Raw genomic sequence first — 22,642 nt, forward strand, 5'->3', positions numbered from 1 at the left:
AATTTCCACTACCGGTCCAAAACTCTAAAATTTCGACTTTCACCATTTCAAGCCTAAATGAGCTACGGGCCCCCAAAACATATTCTGGACATGCCCCTAAGCCCAAAATCACCCAACGGAGCTAACAAAACTGACATAATTCTATTCCGGAGTCTTCTTCACACAGTTCCGATTACGGTCCGAATCCTAAGGCTTAAACCTCCATTTAGGGACTACGTGTCCCAAAACACTCCGAAACCAAAAACAAAACCTCCCGGCAAGTCACCTAAGCAGAAAAAGGTACAGGGGAAATAGTAAATAGGGGATCAGGGCTATTACTCTCAAAACGACCGATCGGGTCGTTACACCTGTCCAGGAAGATACGAATGAACCTGTCTCAAGTCATGGGAGGAGAATCTGCTGGTCTGCTAAGAACATAAGACTGCCACCATCTACGGGCTCTGCCCTCTAGCTGAAAAGTAGCAAAGTCTACCCCATGAGACTCCAATATCCTCATGTTGTATAGTCTATCCTTGCACCGATCAATGGAATCCTAGGGGATCCTAATGTTGCTCACCCCTAAAGACAGGAGGATGTAGTCTAGTCCATCTATCCAATAATTTCTGAGGATCAGCGGCTGCAGCTGGCATGGGCTCAGGTATAGCTGCTGCCACTAACTGGGCTCCACCCACAGGTAGTGCACCCTGGTTATGATATACATCAGTTTCCTGTCCATGAGCCTGTGTGGTAGGGGTCTGTGCTCCCCCGCCCGCCTGAGATATGGCTGGGTCTGCCAGAAATAAACCGGCCTGAGTCATATTGTCATGAATCACGGCATACGATCCATGACATCCTAAAATCCCGGTGCAGATGTGAAATCCACCGGAGCTGGCTCTGCCACAGGCACCTCACCCTGTTCCTCAACAATGGGGTTCTCTGTTGGACCCATTGGCGACATAACTGGAATAGTCCTGGGACGTCCTTGACCCCTACCATGGGCTGGAGCCATCCCTCGGCCTCTAGCAACTGGGGGAGTAGATCTTCCCTGGTCTGGAACCTCATTAGAACGCGTTCTCACCATCTGTGAGAGAATAAGAGAAGGATATTTAGTACTACATTAATTGCACGATGGAATATGAAGAAAGGTAGTTTCCTAACACCCTATAGCCTCTTGAAGATAAGTACAAATATTTTCGTACCGATCCGCAAGGCTCTATTAGGTTTGCTTATAACTTGTGAGACCTAAGTGAACCTAGTGCTCTAATACCATGTTGTCACGATCCAATTTCACCTATAGGTCGTGATGGCGCCCAACACTACATCTAGGCAAGCCAACAAATAAACTAAACATATATCAATTATTTTCAGAAAAATTTTCTAAGAAATTTTATTATTTTACTAGCAATGTTCAAGAAATTAAAAAAGATACCGATTAACTTAAATCAAAGAAAAATAGTACAATTTCAAATTCTACCAATGTGTGTGCTTACCACTATGCCCCTGGATAACGTAGGTGTAAGACGATAGGTCACCCACTAGTACTTACCTTAGGTCATGCACAAAAAAGTGCAGCAAGTGTAGTATGAGTACGTAAACAACGTATACCCAGTAATTATCAAGCCTAGTCTCGAAGTGGTAGAGACGAGATGACCGACTTTGACGCTCACTATGGGTCAATAATAATAATTGAAATAAAAATAATAATATCTAGATCAATATGATTTATAGAATTTACAATGACTTTCTTTAACCAGCAGAAATAATTAAATTCCTTCAAATGCAACAATTCTCAATATATTAATTAACTTCATTTACAGGGATAACAATAATTCCTTAACAAGCAGAGATAATTAATTTTTTAAATTCCAAAGATTTTCAATTTATCAATTAGCTTCACAAGCTGCAATAAACTATCAAAGTATCGTGTAATTATTATTATTAGGCACGATTTCTGCCGAGGTCGTACGGCCCGACCCAGAGTGTTGTGTACACTGCTGGGGGACGTGCGGCACGATTCATAGATGCATCTATCCTGCCGAGGCATTCGGCGCGCTCCACAAGAAAGGAGGACATTTTCTTATGTACCTCCGAAAGGAGAGTATATTTATTATAAGATAAATTCGGGAGGAAGAACAATTTCTTAACAATTAATTAATTTAAACAAAAAATCAAGTATATGAGATTTTCATCCTTTAATATTTTTATCTAACAATTCACAATATATATATTGTAACGACCCGGCCGGTCGTTTTGAGAATTTGAGTCCCGATCCCCTAATATCTTCTTTCCCCATATTTGTTTCTGCTTTTGGGATTTGCTGGAGTGTTTGGTTATGGAATTCGGGGAGTTTTGGGACACTTAGTCCCTAGTTGTGAGTTTAAGCCTTAGAGTTTGGACCGTAGTTAGAACTGTGTGAAGACGGGTCCGGAATAGAATTTCATCGACTCTGTTAGCTCCGTTGAGTAATTTTGAGGTTGGGAGCGCGTCCGGAATGTGTTTTGGAGGTCTGTAGTAGATTTAGGCTTGAATTGGCGAAAGTTAGTTTTTTGGCGATTTTGGCCGATAGTGAAAATTTTGATATCGAGCTCGGAATGGAATTCCGAAAGTGGCTGTAGGTTCGTAGTGTCATTTGTGACCTGTGTAAAATTTAAGGACACTCGGACTAGAATTGATATGGTTCGTCGTCGTTTGTAGAACTTGAAAATTTTTAAATTCTTATGCTTTAATCCGTGCTTAATTCATGATTTTGGTATTGTTCGACGTGGTTTAAAGCCTCGACTAAGTTCGTAGGGTGTTTTAGGAGTGGTTGGTATGTTTGGTTAAGGTCCCGGGGGCCTCGGGTGTGCTTCAGATGCTTAACGGGAAGAAATTTGGACTTAGGAAAATTTGGTGCCTTTGCTGGTTCTATTGTTTCGCACCTGCGGAAAATAAACCGCAGGTGCGAGAAGTCGAGAGTTGGCCTGGGTCGCATGTCCGAGGAAGTTCCGCATCTGCGATGCCCGCAAATGCGCAAGGCTGTTCGCAAATGCACAAGATGCACAGAAGCAGAAGCAACGTCCGCAGGCGCGAGTGCGTAGGTGCGGCCCTTTCGTCACAGGTGCGAAGGCAGAGGGGGCAAGTGAATTGCGCAGATGCACACGTTTTACGCACAAGCACACCCGCAGGTGCAAGCCCAAGTTCCGCAGGTGCGGAAATACCTGGGCAGTGATTAAAACCAAAGGGCTTCACGATTTTTGTCATTTTTGGCTTTGCAAACTCGGGTTAGGACGATGTTTGAGAGCATTTTCGAGGCATTTCTTGAGGTAAGTTCCTTGTGATTATTTTTGGTCAATAATCTTGCCTTTCTATGTATTTTCCCACCCAGTTAATGTGTATTTAAGGTGAAAATTGGAAGTTGGAGGATAGGGATTTGGAAGTTTGAATTGTGGATTTGAGGACCATTTGGTGTCGGATTTTAGTAAATTTGATATGGTTAGACTCGTGAGTGAATGAGCTTTCTAGTTTCGTGAATTTTGTCGAGTTTCGAGACGTGGGTTTGAGCCAATTTTGGGTTTTAGCCTAATTTTTGTAGTTTTTCTTGTGGGATTTATTCCATTAGCGCATATTGATGGTATAGTACTATTTGAATAGATTCGGGCCATTTGGAGTCGGATACTCGTGGCAAGAACGTGATATCGAGTTGATTTGAGCGGTTCGAGGTAAGTGGCTTGCCTAACCTTGTGTTGGGGACTTCCCCCTTAGGATATCTTGATATTATTTGGCGTGTGGGCGCCATGTACGTGAGGTGACGAGTACGTACACGGGCTATTATTGCAAAAATCCTGTTTATCCTTTTTAAATCATAAATTGCTTCTCTTATTAAGTTGTACTAATATGTTTAATTGTGTAGTTTAGACTAGAAAAGCATGCTTATGTGTTTTAACTGCCTAATTAACATTCTGTGCGACATATTTAGTTAAGTCCTTATTTGCCTTATCTGTGTCCAGTATAAACTGTATAACTCGATGTCATACCTGTCATTTCATCTTGCGTTGCATATTTAAATTGGGACTACGGACGTATTCCGGGAGATCCCCCTATACTGCATATTTACTTTGGGACTACGAACGTATTCCGGGAGATCCCCATGTACTGCATATTTACTTTGGGACTACAGACGTATTCCGGGAGATCCCCATGTACTGCATATTTACTTTGGGACTACAGACGTATTCCGGGAGATCCCCCAGCACTGCATATTTACTTTGGGACTACGGACGTATTCCGAGAGATCCCCCAGCACTGCATATTTACTTTGGTATTACGGATGTATTCCGGGAGACCCCTGTACTGCATATTCATTTAAAACTACGGGACGGTATTCCGAGAGATTTCTCCACTGTGTTTACCTTGTTCTGAGCTGAGGGCTCCCTTAACTGTTAATTTTCGAGAATTTCTTTAACTGTGTTACCGTAAATTTTACTTATATCTTTTACTGTTTAATATTATATTTACTACGGTAGGGCCTTGACCTGACCTCGTCACTACTCGACCGAGGTTAGGCTTGACACTTACTGGGTACCATTGTGGTATACTCATGCCCTTTTCTGCACATATTTTCGTGTGCAGATCCAGGTACGAGCTATCAGCCTTGGGGTTAGCGCATGCTGCTGATTCTAGGAGACCTCAAGGTACTTCTGCTTGCGTTCGCAGATCTTCGGAGTCCCCTTCTACTCCCTCGCCTAGAGACTTTCTTTATTATCTTCAGACTTTTGTATAGAGCTACATAGATTATAGCAGCTTGTGACTTAGTGATATTCCGGGTCTTCGAAAATTATTTTGTAAATGTCGAGTGGTGCTACTCTTGGTTATTCATAATATGCTGTTTATCTTTAAAATGTTGTGTTTTCTTTATATTTTTCGCAATATTAGGCTTACCTAGTCATAAAGACTAGGTGCCATCACGACACCTTACGGAGGGATAATTTGGGTCGTGACATATATATATATATATATATATATATATATATATATATATATATATATATATATATATATATATATATATATATATTAAACAAAGAATATAATTTACACATATAATTCATGCTTTGAGTCCTAAACTACCCGAACTTTAGCACTAATAGTAGCTACGTACGGACTCTCGTCACTTCGTGCGTACGTAGCCCCCACAATTAGCAATAATTATTACTTTAATTACCCATGAGATAATTTTTCCCTCACAAGATTAGACAAAAGACTTACCTCGTCTTGCTCGAATTTAATCCACTAGTAGGCCTTTTCCTCGATTATTCAACTTTGATTGGCTCGAATCTAACAAAATATAATTCGATACAATCACTAAAATTTATCGGAATCAATTCTATAAGAAAATACTACATTTTCAATAAAAATCTCGAAATTAATTAAAAATTTGTCTGTGGGGCCCATATCTCGGAATCCGGCGAAAGTTACGAAATTCGATAACCCATTCAATTACGAGTCCAACCATATCAGTTTCACTCAAATCCGACTCTGAATCGATACCGAAATTTTAAAAATTCGTTTCTATGAGATTTCTAAAATTTTCAAAATTTCAATCCCAAAACACTAATTAAATGGTGAAAATAATGATATATTTGTGTATATAGACCAAATCCGAGTTAGAATCACTTACCCTAATATCTTTCCTTGAAAATCTATCCAAAATCGCCTCTGCTCAAGCTCCAATTTGCTAAAAATGGCGAATGGGACGAATGCCCTCTTTTATAAATCTGCCGAGGCAACCTTCAGAATTGGGCCTCGATCGTGGCTTTGATCACATGCTCGAGCCTGGACCTCGGTCATGGCCTCGATTATGGCATCGAGTCTGGTCATTCGATCTTGGCATCAAGCCTGGGCCTTCGATCATGGCATCGAGCATGAGCCTTCGATCATGGCCTCGATCATAGCATCGAGCCTGGGCCTTCGATCAGGGCCTCGATCATGGCATCGAGGCTAAGCCTCGTCTTTGGCTTCGACCCTGGGCTCGATATCTAGGCTCGATCACAGCCCAGAATATCCAGTTGAAGAGAAAAAATGCATCAGCCTTTTAAGTCCAATTCTTTATCTGTTAACCATCAGAAACTCACCTGAGGCCCTCGGGACCTCAACCAAATATACCAACAAGTCCTAAAAAATCATACAAACTTAATCGAAACCTTAAATCACATAAAACGACGCTAAAATCACAAATCATGCTCCAATTCAAGCTTAATGAAACTTAGAATTTTCAACTTCTACATTCGATGTCAAAACCTATCAAATCAAGTCCGATTGACCTCAAATTTTGCACACAAGTCATAAATGACATAACGGAGCTATAAAAATTCTCGGAACTGGATTCCAACTCCGATATCAAAAAGTCAATTCCCCCGTCAAACTTCCAAACTTAAATTCCTATTTTAGCCATTTCAAGCCTAATTTAACTACGAACTTCCAAATAAAATTTCGAACACGCTCCTAAGTCCAAAATTACCATACTGAGCTGTTGGAATCGTCAAAATTCTATTCCGGGGTCATTTTCTCAAAATGTTGACCGAAGTCAAACTTGGCCTTTTAAAGCCAACTTAAGAAATCAAGTGTTCTGATTTCAACCCAAACACTTCCAAATCCCGAACCAATCATCCCCGCAAGTCATAAATCATTAAAAGCATATACGGAAAGTTTTATTTAGGGGAACAAGATTCGAAAAGTCAAAATGACCGGTTGGGTCATTACATCTAAGATAGCTAATATTAAACTGAATATCATCACAAACATTACAGCTTATACTATTTTTATTTAGCTTGAACGCCACAATAATTTAAGTGGGTCAATTAAAGTTTAATTTGGGAAACACTTCAATGTTAAATTTAGTTTAGAAAAAAAATTATAGATATGTTTAAGTTGTTGAATTATCAAACCATAAACAATATTTTAGAGAATCTTCGAGAAAAATGAAAAAGAATGTCATCATTCCATTAAACAGGGAAAAATTAACAATATCATCAGAAAAATTAAGAGAAAAGGAATGCCATTTTGTAAACAAGAAGAAACATTTTAAGAAAATCTTCAAAAAAAATAAGAGGGAAAGGAATTGTTATTTTGTACTGTGCAAATATTTGAAAATAAAATGAGATTTTAAAGTAGAAAACGTATTTTTCAACTTTTCAATATTTTTATGTGGTTTAGATTGAAAGAAAGTTACCACACCTTATTTGAATTCACATTTAAGTTTATCTAATATTATGATTATATTATAACTAAACTTAGTCTATCATTATATAATATACTTGATATATGAGCCAACTAATATCCGATTAATTAAAAATAAATTAGTCAAGTTAATCATTAACGTTATAACTCTATATAGCTTCAACAATTTTGCCAGAAACTATATTTTATAAAAGAGCAAAATAGAAAAATAGTTACCTTTCCGTTTCATTCAGTTGTTTGAAAAGAAAAACAACTTCTTAAAATGAGAAAATCTATTATTAAAAAAAATATTATGAGCATTTAAGTATTTAATTCGTTCATCCTCCTTATTTTGTAGATACATTTTTAACTTATATTGACATTAATAAATGTGTATGTGCTAAAGTACTAGGTATTTGATACCTTTCATGTTTCTACCGGAGAGCGGTGGAGATCTCATTTCATTTTATATTGAAGTTTGAAAGATAATGCAACGAGAAGTATTTTCCTTTTTCAAAGTTTATGGTCTAAAGAATTACGAAAAATTAGGAAATCTGGTAAAGGAATAATTACTATGCATACAAAAAAAGGGCTAATTATTTAATGTGAAATATCTTATTAGTCAAAATATTATTTACTAAAATAAGAGAGTGAAAAATAAAATAAAAAAAGAATACGAAGAATAGAGTAAATACCGTAAATTACAAAGATCTTCGCTTGGGTTAGTGCTAGCATAAGAAGGGAAAATAAATTTCCTTTTGTAAGCCAATTATCTCTTTCTAAGATATTAAAAAATTTCATGGAAAAAGTACACTAGAAAATTAGGATCAAATGAGTTTATGGGTCTTTTACGACTTGCGTAATTGGAATTACATAAATCGATCGAATTTAAATGGCTTGTTATTTGAAAAGAAAGAGCATGAAGTATCATTTAATAATCATTATTTTTAATTAATATTTAATAATTATTATTTTTGTTAATAAAATACTCAAGTATACACATAATTGACGCCAACAACAATGGAGAAAATGATATCGTTAAGTTATTTTATTACTTTTAATTATTTAAAGTTTGTTCAGAACCAGGACCCAAAATGTTATTGGCCATAATACGCTACATAATTTTTTTAAACTTTCTCTAACATCTTCACTTTTTCTTCTGAATTTTATTAAATTAAATTGATAATGAAAATTTACAATCACTCAAATAATCTCTAATCTAAAATTACAAATTCAAATATAGTTTAATTAAATATTTAAATTGTATCATTTAGGAACTAATAAATAATTAAATTACTATGATAAACAATGTATGTCAAATAAAGTATACTTATAAAGCTTATGAATGGTATGAGGATAATATTATCACTAAAAATTAGCAGAGAAACATTAAATAGTTGTATATTTAAACACGAACTGCTCATATAGTCGTTGGTCGCGGGCTTTGCCTAGACATAATCGCACTAGTATTAGCATCCGGTTAAACAAAAGAGCAGCATCCGCTTAGAAAGCGGGTCAGAAGGGTTTAATTGTAATTTACTCAAAATACCCAATGTTATAGTTTGACGCGTGCTGCCCCGCTTTCTTCCAGGTTTGACACGTCTGTTACCTAGCAAAATTTTGGATTGCTCATGGACTTCTTCTGTGAAATTATAGTCGGCTTCTTTTGTTTTGTTTCTGCAAATCTCTGATGATTTCTCAAGTTTCTCCTCTTCTTTGCTCCGTCTTTCAGTTTGTCGTTTAAAGGTATGATTACTGCGGTTGCTTAGATTTAAGATTTTGTGGGTTTTTAATCTGAACAGTGTTTGTTTCTCATGTTTTGAACTTGGATAGAAGATTTAGACTACTTTTGTGTGAAATTTTAAGTTAATTGATGATGTGTTGTTATGGTCACTGCTCTGCGTTTTCAACCTGTTCTTACCCGGGCTTAGACTACTTTTGTGTGAAATTTTAAGCTAATTAGTTATGTGTTGTTACGCTCACTATTCTGCGTCTTCAACCTGCTCTTTCCCGGGCTTACTCTTAATTTTCATCTGTCCAATCTATGTGTAACGACCCGACCGGTCATTTTGATTATTACAACCTTGCTTTCCCTTTACTGTTTAAATTGTACTTTACAGTTGTTGTGTGAATTGACGGGGTAAATGGATCGAGTCCGGTGAGATTTTGAAATGAATTGGAACACTTAGTTCCAAGGTTTAAAACTTAATTTAAAATAGTGACTGGGTGTCGACTTATGTGTAAACGACCCCGGAATGGAATTTTGAGTGTGTCCGAAAAATTATTTGGAGGTCCGTAGTGGAATTTGGCTTGAATTGCCGAAAGTAGAATTTTTAGGAAGTTTGACTGAGGGTTGACTTTTTGATATCGGGGTCGGAATTCGATTCTGAAAATTGAAATAGGTCCGTAATGTGAAATGTGACTTGTATACAAAATTTGAGGTCAATCAGACGTGAATTGATAGGTTCCGGAGTCGTTTGTAAAAACTAGAAATTTCAAAGTTCATTAGGCTTGAATTGAGGTGTAATTCAAGGTTTTAGCGTTGTTTTAGGTGATTTGAGGGTTTGACTAAGTCTGTATGATGTTTTAGGACTTGTTGGTATATTTGGTTGAGGTCCCGAGGGGCTCGGGTGAGTTTAGGATGGTTAACGGATCATTTTTGGCCTTGGTGAGATTGTTGATATCTGTTGCTGCATTTTTCGGATTTTCTCTTTTACATTCGCGAGTGGGCCCTCACGTTCGCGAAGTGGAATTTCAGGCAGGCAAGATTTACTCTTCGTGTTCGCGAGGGGGTCTAGCGTTTGCGAAGAGAAGTTGGGTTGTGCATCGCGTTCACGAAGGGAAACATAGTGGGCATGGGTTTTTGCCTTCGCGTTCGCGAAGAAGGGTTCCGTTAAGCATCGCGTTCGCGAACAGTGTCTCGCGTTCGCGGAGAGCAAATGTTGGGAAGCACATTTTGTGCTTCGCGAACGCGAGGGACCTGTCGCGTTCGCGAAGAAGAGAGGTCTGGACAAAAAGTTTAAGTTCAGAAAATGGGACTTAGTCCCATTTTCCATTTTTAACGATTTGGAGCTCGGATTGAGGCGACTTTTGGGAGATTTTCAGAGGAAACAACAGAGTAAGTGTTCTTAACTCAATATTGGTTAAATTACTCGAATCCATGGTTATTTTTAACATTTAATTGGTGAATTAAGTTGGAAACTTTGTGAAAACACTCTTGGTTTAATTTAGAGATTTGAGGGTCGAGTCGATGTCAGATTTGAGTAAAATTTATATGGTTGGACTCGTGGTTGAATGGGCGTTAATATTTTATAACTTTCGTCGGATTCCGAGACGTAGGCCCCACGGGTATTTTTGGGACGTAATTTCGGATTTTTTGGAAATATTAGTATTTTGATATAGAATTAATTTCTATAAATTTTGTGGGCTGAATCAAATTAATTGTGACTAGATTCGAGCCATTTGAAAGTTATACGCGCATAATAAAATTTCTGGAGCATTGCTTAGCTTGCTCGACATTGGATTTGGCTTGTTCAAGGTAAGTAACTCTTCTAATCTTGGAGTTGAGGGTATGAACCCTGAATATATGTATTTTGTGAATTTTGGGAGTTGACGCATATACTAGGTGACGGGCGTGTGGGAATGCACTATAGAAATTGTGACATAATTATTTCTGTGGAATTTTATAGTTAAATAATCTTGGCATTTTCCATGCGGTCTTATGTGTTAAAGAAATTAAGCTGAAAAACATATTAAAAATCATGTTGAGGCTATGTGTTAGTATTATTGGGACCCTCAGAGGTCATATTGATGTAAATTATTGTGTTAAATTGAAAATTCATACTCAGTCATATTCATTTCATTGCATATCATAACTTAGTTTTATGACTCTATTTTGATGCATATAAATGTTTTGGGCTGAATGCCCTATTTTACTGAAATGCCCGAGTGGCTTGAGAGGTTTATGACTGAGTGAGGCCGAGGGCCTGATTTATGTTACATATTTATGGGATCGGGTTGCACGCCGCAGCATGTTACATATTTATGGGATCGGGCTGCACGCCGCAGCATGTTTGATATCGGCTGAGGGCCTGATTGTGAGGATGAGTGTGGATCGGGGCTGCCCGCCTGCAACATACTTTATTATTATAGCACGTGAGTTGTCCGTGCAGCCCGTGAGGTGTCCGTGCATATTATAGCGCTTGGGCTGAAGGAGCCCCTCCGGAGTCTGTACACACTCCTAGTGAGCGCAGGTACCTACTGAGTGCGAGTGCCGAGTGCTGAGTGACTGGGAGGCATGAGTGATTGTGAGGTATGCCCGAGTGGAAAGAGTAATTGTGAGGTATGCCGAGTGGCAAGAGTGATTATGAGGTATGCCCGATGATAGCATCAAGGACAAGGATAGAGTTTTGAAAGCTCCAAGGCCATTTACAAGATCTCAAGCTAAAGAGTTGCACTCTAAGATTGCTGGACTTCAATGGCAAATAAAGAAGCTTTTAATTATAGAGGAATAGCTCAAGCCTAAAGTAGATGAATTATCCAAGTTTTATAATTATTTGGTGATCCAAATTGAAGTCCAAGAGGAGGAAGATTGGGCCACCAAATCAGTCCTTGAAGTCCACCAAAGGGGCTCAAAATGAGCTTAAAAGAGGTCCAAAAGGGGGTGTTTCAAAGGGAGCCCAATTGGAGTCCAAATCAATGGCCCAAACTAGTAGTTTTAAGGTCCAAATCTGCCCCAAAGGGATTTGGCTGCCCCCCACCTAATTGTAATGACTTTTCTTACTCCTTAGCAATCACCCTACCTAATTGTAATGACTTTTTATGCCTTAGCAACTACCCTACCTAATTTTAAAGACTTTTTGTGCCTTAGTACTCCTATAAATAATGAGTTCTTCTCATTCATTGAGGGACTTCATTATTGATTCAGTATATCATACTTTGAGAGTTCTTTTGAACCTTTGTTACTTGTGCTTTGAGATTTATCTTTCAACCTTTACTAGTTCATAGTTCAAGGTAGTACGATTACTTCTCTATTGTGATATCTTTGATTCCTTTGTGGTATTCTTAGAAGGCGATTAATACTAGTTATTAATTGTTGTCTCAAGTTACTCGTAAAGCGGTCAAGATCCGAATCTATTGTTTTGATTTGCTTTTAAGTAAAGGCGTTTGATTTATTTAATAAATCAAGACGTTGTTGCTTTGATCTTGTCAAGGCTATAGAACTTGCGTTCTTGGAAGTTCTTGGAATTCTTTCCTTGAATTTTCCCATATCCTTTATTTTTTGCCATTTAGTTCTAGTTTCTCAATTCCTTATTGTTATTGCTTCCGCATTTACTTTTCAAATTCTTACTCTAGTTTGGATTCCCGACCTTGTCGTTATCAAGTGGTATCAGAGCGGTTCTATCAAGGTTTCGTTCTTGATAATTCTGGGAATTTCTTGAATACTAAGAGCTAAAAAAAACAGAAAAACACGAAAATCAATTTTTTTAAAAAAAATTAAAAAAAATTGCTTGCTCTCTAGGAACTTTCTTTTGTATCTAATTTGTTTCCAAAAACTATCAAAGGAAACAAGAAGAGGGGATCCCAAATTTCAAAGATAAGACAAAAATTCAATTTTTCTTACTCTTTCTAATCTAAATATATAATCATTTCCTTTTTGTTCGTGTCTTGTTTCAACCGAGCCTAATAGTTCTAGGATTTGGTTCTTCTTTCATTTGTTCCCCAAAAATTTATATTTTACTACTAAGAACTTTATACGAGTTGGGTTTAACTATAAATCTACAAAGTATTTCGCTCAAAGGTTATTTCGAGAGAGAGAAAAAAAAAAGGCAAAGTGTGTGTGAGAACAATTGAGGAAAAATTCAATTTTCTGATACAGTTTAATTATTTAAGATGTCACATACAGGTAGTGATGATGAACGAAGGGTTCTTCAAGAAGCCGAAATCAAAGCAAGAAATGATTTTACCTTGCAAACTATGCATCAACAATTCGAAAGGTGGAATTTGCAACTCCAAGAGATGAGGGACACCATTGCTGAGCAAAATGATACAATAGCTGAACTTAGAAGGGAAAATAATGTTAGGCCCCAAGCTAGGAGAAATGTACCCCTTGCTCCCATTGTAAATCAAGAAAACCCAATAGATGATTTTAATGATATCGATTTTGATAGGGTGGGAAGAGATAGGAGGGGACAAAGAGGTAGAGTAGAAGATGATAATATAAGCAGTATAAAGATGAAGATGCCATCTTTCAAGGGAACAAGGGATCCAGACTTGTACCTTGATTGGGAGAGAAAGGTTGAAGCCATATTTGACTGTCACAACTACTCTGAGGGTAAGAAGGTTAAACTTGCTATTGTTTAGTTTTCTGACTATGCTGCTATTTGGTGAAAAAAGCTTACTAGGGACAGATTGCAAGAAGGACAAGCACCAATTGCTACTTGGGCTAGGATGAAGAGGGTGATGAGAAAGAGATTCATACCATCACACTTTCCAAGAGAGCTACAACAACGCCTTCAAACATTGAAGCAAGGGTCCATATCTGTGGATGAGTACTTTAAGGCTATGGATATGGCTATGATCCAAGCTAATTGTATGGAGGAAGAAGAGGCTACAATGGCTAGGTTTTTAAATAGTTTAAATAAGGAAATAGCTGATGTAGTAGAATTACAACAATATGTAACAATAGATGAGTTAGTTGATTTGTCTGTAAAGGTAGAAAATCAAAATAAAAGAAAGCAAGCTAGCTCATGGAAAGGTCGGTCAAACACCATCTCCAAGAAGCCATGGTCGAATCAAGAGATGAAGAGTTCTTCTAGACCTCAAGAAGACAAGGATAAAGGTAAATTTGAGAACAAAGAGGGAGGTAAAATCTTTAACCCTAAACCTTTTACACCTTCTAGTTCTATTCAGTGTCATAAATGTAAAGGAAGGGGACATATGATGCATGAATGTCCAAGTAGAAGAAACATCATTCTTAGAGAAGATGGAGGATATGAGAGTGAAAAAAGTGAGGGAGAAGAAGAGGGAGATGTGAGTAATGATGATGATATAGAACTACCTAATGATGGCATGATTGGGGTAGTTAGGAGGATTATGACTATCAATTTGGGAAGCAATAGTGAAGAACAAAGGGAGAATATATTCCATACTAGGTGTGGGATAAAGGGGAAAACTTGTTCTATGATCATTGATAGTGGTAGTTGTGCTAATGTGGTGAGTTCATACTTTGTGGAAAAATTGGGACTTGCATGCATGAAACACCCTACTCCCTATAGACTCCAATGGTTAAATGATAGTGGTGAACTAAAGGTAAACAAACAATGCATGATTTCATTCAATGTTGGTAGATATGAGGATGATATTCTTTGTAACATAGTCCCTATGCAAGCTTGTCATATCTTACTGGGTCGTCCTTGGCAGTATGATAGGAATATTTTTTATGATGGAAGAAAGAATAGATATTCTCTTGAGCTAAATGGCAGGAAATTTACTCTTGCACCTTTATATCCTTCTCAAGTGTTTGAAGATCAAAAGAGATTAAGGGAAATAATGGGAAAACCAAGGGGAGGGATAAAAAGTGAGCTTGAGGAAAAAGAAAAGAAAGGAGGCCAAGAGTTGGAAAAAAAGAGAGATGGCCGAGAGAAAGAGAGAGAGGGCAACAATTTGAGAGAAGAGATAAAAGGGGGCTTGAATAAAAAAAATAGAAAGTCTTGGTGAGAGGAAAGAGGCTAAGAAAATAAAAAAAAAGAGTTTTTATATAAAAGCCAAAGAGTGTTTAAATGCAAGAAAAGAGGGGTTGCCCATAATACTACTTACTTACAAAGAAAATTTTATTAATTCTGAGTTACTAACTTCTTCTTTGCCAAGTAGTATTTCTTCTCTTTTGCAGGATTTTGAAGATGTCTTTCCTGAAAATATTCCTAATGGATTGCCACCTTTACGTGGCATTGAGCATCAAATTGATTTCGTGCCTGGATCACAAATCCCAAATAGGCCTGCTTATAGGAGTAATCCAGAAGAGACAAAAGAGCTTCAAAGGCAAGTTGAGGAGCTGCTTGAGAAAGGCTTTGTGAGAGAGAGCATGAGCCCTTGCTCTGTTCCCGTCCTATTGGTACCCAAAAAGGATGGAACTTGGAGGATGTGCGTGGATTGTAGAGCAATCAACAAGATAATGGTAAAGTATCGCCATCCTATTCCTCGTCTTGATGACATGTTGGATCAATTACATGGATCCAAAATCTTTTCTAAAATTGATCTAAAAAGTGGTTACCATCAGATTCGAATGAATCCTGGAGATGAATGGAAAACTGCTTTTAAGACCAAATATGGGCTTTATGAGTGGTTAGTTATGCCTTTTGGCTTGACTAATGCACCTAGCACTTTCATGAGATTAATGAATCATATCTTTAAGGATTTTCATGGAAAATTTATTGTGGTGTACTTCGATGATATCTTGATCTTTTCTAACACTTTAGAAGAGCATGTAGAACACCTAAAATAAGTTTTTGAAGTTCTTAGAAAGCAACTCTTATTTGCTAATCTTAAAAAGTGTACTTTTTTTGTGGATCGTGTGATTTTCTTGGGTTTTGTGGTTAGTTCTAAAGGATTTGAGGTTGATGAAGAGAAAATTAAATCAATAAAAGAATGGCCAAAACCTAAGAGTGTAACTGAAGTTAGGAGTTTTCATGGACTTGCTAGTTTTTATAGGAGGTTTGTGAGAGACTTTAGCACCATTGCTTCTCCTTTAACTGAAGTTATTAAAAAGGATAAGATTTTTACATGGGGAAAAGAACAAGATGATGCTTTTAACTTGTTGAAAGAAAAGTTATGTTATGCTTCATTATTACAATTGCCTGATTTTTCTAAATCTTTTGAAATTGAATGTGATGCTTCTGGCAAAGGAATAGGTGTTGTTTTGATGCAAGATTCTAAACCTATTGCCTACTTTAGTGAGAAGTTGAGTGGAGCCACATTGAACTATTCCACTTATGACAAAGAGCTATATGCTTTGGTAAGGGCTTTAGCCACATGGCAACATTACTTGTGGCCAAGAGAGTTTGTCATTAAAACTGACCATGAATCCTTGAAATACTTGAAGAGTCAAGGTAAGCTTAGTAGAAGGCATGCTAAGTGGGTTGAATTCATTGAAACTTTTCCTTATGTAATTTCTTACAAACAAGGGAAAGAGAATGTTGTTGCGGATGCACTTTCAAGAAGGTATGTCTTAGTTTTTACCATGACTTCTAAATTGATGGGTTTTGATCAAATCAAGGGACTTTATGCTAATGATGTTGATTTTGGCAAGATTTTTGCAGATTGTAAGTTGGGTCCTTTTGAGAGGTTTAACCTCCAAGATGGGTTTCTCTTTAAGGAAAATAAGTTGTGTATCCCAAATTGCTCTTTACGTGAAGTATTTGTAAGGGAAGCACATTGTGGAGGGCTTATGGGTCACTTTGGAGTCCCAAAGACGCTAGACATACTTGCTGAAAATTTCTTTTGGCCTGGAATGAGAAAAGATGTTGAAAGAATGTGTGCACAGTGTTTGGAATGTAAACAAGCTAAATCTAAAGTGTTACCACATGGTCTTTACACGCCACTACTTATTCCTACTTCACCTTGGATTGATATTTCTATGGGTTTTGTGTTAGGTTTGCCTAGAACAAGGTATGGTAAGGATAGTATATATGTTGTGGTAGATAGGTTCTCCAAAATAGCTCGTTTTATTCCATGTTTAAAGACTAATGATGCTTCACATGTTGCTGATCTTTTTGTAAAAGAAGTTGTCAAATTGCATGGTATACCTAGAACTATTGTTAGTGATAGGGATGCTAAGTTTTTGAGCCACTTTTGGCGTGTATTTTGGGGGAAGTTAGGCACTAAATTATTGTTTTCTACTTCTTGTCACCCACAAACTGATGGGCAAACTGAAGTAGTTAATAGAACCTTAGGAAACATGTTGAGGGCTGTTTTGAAAGGTAAATTAACTTCTTGGGAGGCTCACTTACCTATGATTGAATTTGCTTACAATAGAACAATCCATTCTTCTACAGGTATGTCTCCTTTTGAGGTTGTTTATGGTTTTAATCCCTTCACTCCCCTTGATTTATTACCATTACCTACTAATGATATTGTTAATCTTGATGGTAGGACAAAGGCTGAGATGATGAAAAAAATTCATGAACAAACAAGGCTTGCAATTGAGAAGAAAAATGAGCAAACTGCCTTGAGAAAGAATAAGGGTCGAAAACAAGTAATTTTTAAACCTGGAGATTTAGTTTGGGTTCACTTTAGAAAGGAGAGATTTCCCTCCAAAAGGAAGTCAAAGTTGCACCCTAGAGGAGATGGCCCATTTCAAGTCCTTGAAAGGATTGGAGACAATGCTTACAAGCTGGACCTACCTGGTGAGTTCCAAGTAAGTGCTACATTCAATGTTGCTGACTTGTCTTTGTTTGATGTAGGATCGAATTCGGGGACGAATTCTTTTCAAGAAGAGGGGAATGATAGCATCAAGGACAAGGATAGAGTTTTGGAAGCTCCAAGGCCATTTACAAGATCTCAAGCTAAAGAGTTGCACTCTAAGATTGCTGGACTTCAATGGCAAATAAAGAAGCTTTTAATTGTAGAGGAAGAGCTCAAGCCCAAAGTAGATGAATTATCCAAGTTTTACAATTATTTGGTGATCCAAATTGAAGTCCAAGAGGAGGAAGATTGGGCCACCAAATCAGTCCTTGAAGTCCACCAAGGGGGCTCAAAATGAGCTTAAAAGAGGTCCAAAAGGGGGTGTTTCAAAGAGAGCCCAATTGGAGTCCAAATCAATGGCCCAAACTAGTAGTTTTAAGGTCCAAATCTGCCCCAAAGGGATTTGGCCGCCCCCCACCTAATTGTAATGAATATTTTTACTCCTTAGCAATCACCCTACCTAATTGTAATGACTTTTTATGCCTTAGCAACCACCCTACCTAATTTTAAAGACTTTTTTGCCTTAATACTCCTATAAATAAGGAGTTCTTCTCATTCATTGAGGGACTTCATTATTGATTAAGTATATCATACTTTGAGAGTTCTTTTGAACCTTTGTTACTTGTGCTTTGAGATTTATCTTTCAACCTTTACTAGTTCATAGTTCAAGGTAGTAAGATTACTTCTCTATTGTGATATCTTTGATTCCTTTGTGGTATGCTTAAAAGGCGATTAATACTAGTTATTAATTGTTGTCTCAAGTTACTCGTAAAGCGGTCAAGATCCGAATCTATTGTTTTGATTTGCTTTTAAGTAAAGGCGTTTGATTTCTTCAATAAATCAAGACGTTGTTGTTTTGATCTTGTCAAGGCTATAGAACTTGCGTTCTTGGAAGTTCTTGGAATTCTTTCCTTGAATTTTCCCATATCCTTTATTTTCTGCCATTTAGTTCTAGTTGCTCAATTCCTTATTGTTATTGCTTCCGCATTTACTTTTCAAATTCTTACTCTAGTTTGGATTCCCGACCTTGTCGTTATCACCCGAGTGGCACGAGTGAATGTGAGGTTTGCCCGAGGGGCTGTATATGAGTGATGTTCTGCCCGATGGGCTATTGATGATTTTATCATTGAGTTGTATCGCATTGGCATGCACACATGACATACATGCATAGAGATGTATTTTCTCGTGCTGTACTGCATCACATCATTCATGATTTATCACACATTTTTTGACAGATGGGCATAGTGATGCATTTGTTTTTACACGGGTTATCCGGAAGGAAAATGAAACATCTTATTTATTATTGACAAGATTTTGGGAGAAATTTATTGTTTTCAAACTATTCATATTTTTGGCAACTCCGGCAAAAGATTTGTGTTTTCACTGATGGATTTGAAAGGAAGAACTATTATTTTGAAATCATGATTTGGATGCGCATTTTATCTCTGAGTTACTTCTGGTATTATTTGCTTATTGTTGTTATGGATTATTGTGGACTATTAGTTTTGGACCCGACCTTGGTAGAAGCTCGTCACTACTTTCAACCTACGGCTAGGTTTGTTACTTACTCAGTATAAGGGGATGGTTGTACTCATACTACACTTCTGCACATTGCGTGCAGATGTTGGCTGTTGTTGTTGATGTGCTCGATGGTTGCGGGACTTGAAGATGTACATGCGTTCCTGTTGTAGCTGCCTTTTGTTCAGGGTAGCCTTAGATTTATAAAAGCTCTGTTTATGTATTATTCAAACAGACTATGTATTTATTTCATTTCCGCTTTGTATACTCTATTCTTAGAAGCTCATGATTTGTACTACCAGTTCTTGGGGATGTATAAGATTAAGATGTTTATTCACTTAAATTACTTTAATAATTGTTATTGAAATTGGATAATCGAAAGTTGGCTTACCTAGCTGGTTGGGTTAGGTGCCATCACGACTAGTTGGATTTTGGGTCGTGACAAGGTGATATCAGAGCTCTAGGTTCATAGGTTCTACAAGTCATGAGCAAGTGTCTAGTAGAGTCTTGCGGATCGGTATGATGTCGTCCATACTTATCTTCGAGAGGCTACAGGGCATTTAGGATATATACTTCCTATCTTTCTTTCCTTATCGTCCGAGATTGATTCAGCTTGAGACATAACTCTTGGAATTCCTTCCACGTATTCATATATGCACTTGAGCGCCAGTATCAGTTGTGCATCGCCGGCTTGTGATTTTATGAACGAGGTTCAAGAGATGTATTTTGTGTTTTTGTGATAGGTCAGTTTGGAGGACTTGAGGCCAGGTTTAGACCGCAGCTTAAGCTCGGTAACTTCAGTTATAATTTGTACAATTGGACTCATATGTCCGGTGATGACCCTACAGTGAAATTTGTGGCTCGATGAGCGGTGAAATGGCGGTATGATGGGTATGCTGTGACCGTGGGATGTGTTAAGACGATTTGAACATAACGATAAGTGGTTCCTTCATATGTAAAGGAAAGGTCATTGGGTGCTTGATTTTCGTTTCTATGTGACGTTCAATCCCGAGTGTGAGTGTTTTGAAGGATCTTTCACGATTGTTAAATTTTAGGACAGACTAAATTCTCATGTCTTGTTAATAAGTTTGGACTTGGAAAGATTTAGTGATTGCGTAGGAATTGTGCCTGCGAAAATACATAACAAGATGCCAATTTGAGGCTAAGGAGGTGGGTTATCTCCTGGAGAGTAATCTACGTAGGTGTGTTCCTTGTAATGTGAGTGGAGGGTTTCTTTTCTGCCAGTGGGGCGTATGTTTGGAGAGTTGAATTTGAATCTGGATGAGAAAGTTGACTTGAGTGTCAAGAGAAAGATTGCGAGCTTAGCAGATGATTTGGGGTATTTTTATGGTTGGCGTTGAATGAGCTTGAGAAGAATTTTTTTTTTGTTGAACTGACTTAAGCATTATGGCAGTACGAGAGTATTGGTATTGTAGGTTATGGAATGTTTTAATCTATGGCTTTGAGCCAAGTGGGGGAGTCGGCTATTGACAATTTAATTTCATGGTTATATATTAAATTTTAGTTTTGGTCTGAGGCATACTTTTGAATTAGTTATGACTTGCAGAGATGAAGTTCGAGAATGACTTGAGTAAACGAATTCTTGGATACGGGTTTGTACTTTATGAGTATGTGAAAATCATGGGATGAGTGTTGTTGTGCTAATGGGGCATGTGTCTTTTGACCCATTTGGGCGGTGCAATTAGATTTGAGCAAAGTGAGTGTCTCTCGAGAAAGTTCTAGTGGGTTTGAGAATTTCATCTGGCAATTGAGAATTTTTCCGGACTTATGTATGGATAAAACCTGAGATTTACACTGGATGGTGCATGGACTTGCAAAAATTATGTATGACTATGGATTCTATGTTGTAGTATAAGGAGGGTGAGGAAAATAATTTTAAATTCACATAAGGTATTTTCAGAGTAAGTGTTACAATTGTGGTATTTTTGAAGGTGCTTAAGAAGAATACAATTGCTTATGGGTCGTAGGGCATTGTGGTTCTATGCTAAGGTTTGTGGGGTGAGTTGTGGTTAAAAATTGTGGTGTTTTAGCAAGGAGGAATATTAATTTGGAGGCAAATTCGGAAGGGACTCAGAGAAATAGGATAACTGGTAGTAGACTGGACCAGTATGGTAATGGTAGGATCGGTCCTTTGGGTAATTACGACGTAGTAAGACTTTACAGATGTTTTGGTGGCAATATTCTTGGGTTTGGTGACCTGCGTGGCTTGGTTGAGTTGGAGAGATTCGGTCCTGATGGCTTGGTTATGCAAATGGATTCCAAAGTATTCTTGATGGTTTCTACCGGTGTGGAGAACGTGTTATGTATTGTGATTTCCTCCTGGAAAGAAGCAAGAGAAAGGTTTCTAACTAAAATGGTATGTAAATTATTGGTGACTCAAAGTTAATAATAAGATTCTTTTGCTTTTCACATGATGGCAATATAGATATTACGTGTTGTACGAAAGCTAGATTTTCATGTACAAGGTGGCAGTATAGTCTTGAAGAGAAGGTAATAAATGTTGGACAACATGGACGGTTTCAAATAACAAGATAAATACTATTACTACTTGGTGTTGTATGAAAAAGGAGCGGACTTCAAAAGGCGCATTGTATTTTTACTTACAGATATATAAATTAGTATTGCGATACTCACGTGGTTGATAGACTGCTGATGTAACGGCCCGGCCGGTCATTTCGAGAGTTATAGCCCCGTTTTCCCCATTTCTACTTCTTTTGTGTTATTCAGATGTATTATGTTATATCGGGTTAGTTGGTTCGGGACCGGAGTGATTTCAGAGTGAATTGAGGCACTTAGTCTCTTAAGTAGAAACTTAAGTTGGAAAAGTCAACCGGATATTGACCTATGTGTAAACGATCTCGGATTTGAGTTCTGATGGTTCTGTTAGCTCCGTTAGGTGATTTTGGACTTAGGAATGCGTCCGGAATGTGATTTGGAGGTCCGTGATAGAATTAGGCTTGAATTGGCGAAATTGGAAATTTGACGATTTCAGTCGGCAGTGGAAAATTTGATATCGGGCTCGGAATGGAATTCTGGAAGTTGGAGTAGGTTTGTAGTGTCATTTGTGACGTGTGTGCAAAATTTGAGGTCATTCGGACGTGGTTTGGTTGGTTTTGCCATCAGTTGCCAAATTTAGAAATTTAGAAGTTCTTAGGCTTGAATTCGACGGTAATTTAATGATTTGATGTTGTTTTGAGTGATTTGAAGGTTCGACTAAGTTGGTATGTTGATATATGACTTGTTTGTATTTTTGGTTGAGGTCCCGAGGGCCTCGGGGTGATTCCGGGTAGTTAACGGATTTGTTGAAGTTGGAAATTGCAGCTGGAGCTGCTGCTTCTGCTATTTCCGCACCTGCGGAAGAAAGGGTCGCAGGTGCGAGGCTGCTGGTGCGCGTGGGGAATGCGCAGGTGCAGGAGACGCTTGGCCATGGCTGGGAATGTAGGTGCAAAGAATTGGCCGCATCTGCGAG

This window comes from Nicotiana tabacum, chromosome 22 (assembly GCF_000715075.1).
Source record: "Nicotiana tabacum cultivar K326 chromosome 22, ASM71507v2, whole genome shotgun sequence".
NCBI classification, from domain to species: Eukaryota; Viridiplantae; Streptophyta; class Magnoliopsida; order Solanales; family Solanaceae; genus Nicotiana; species Nicotiana tabacum.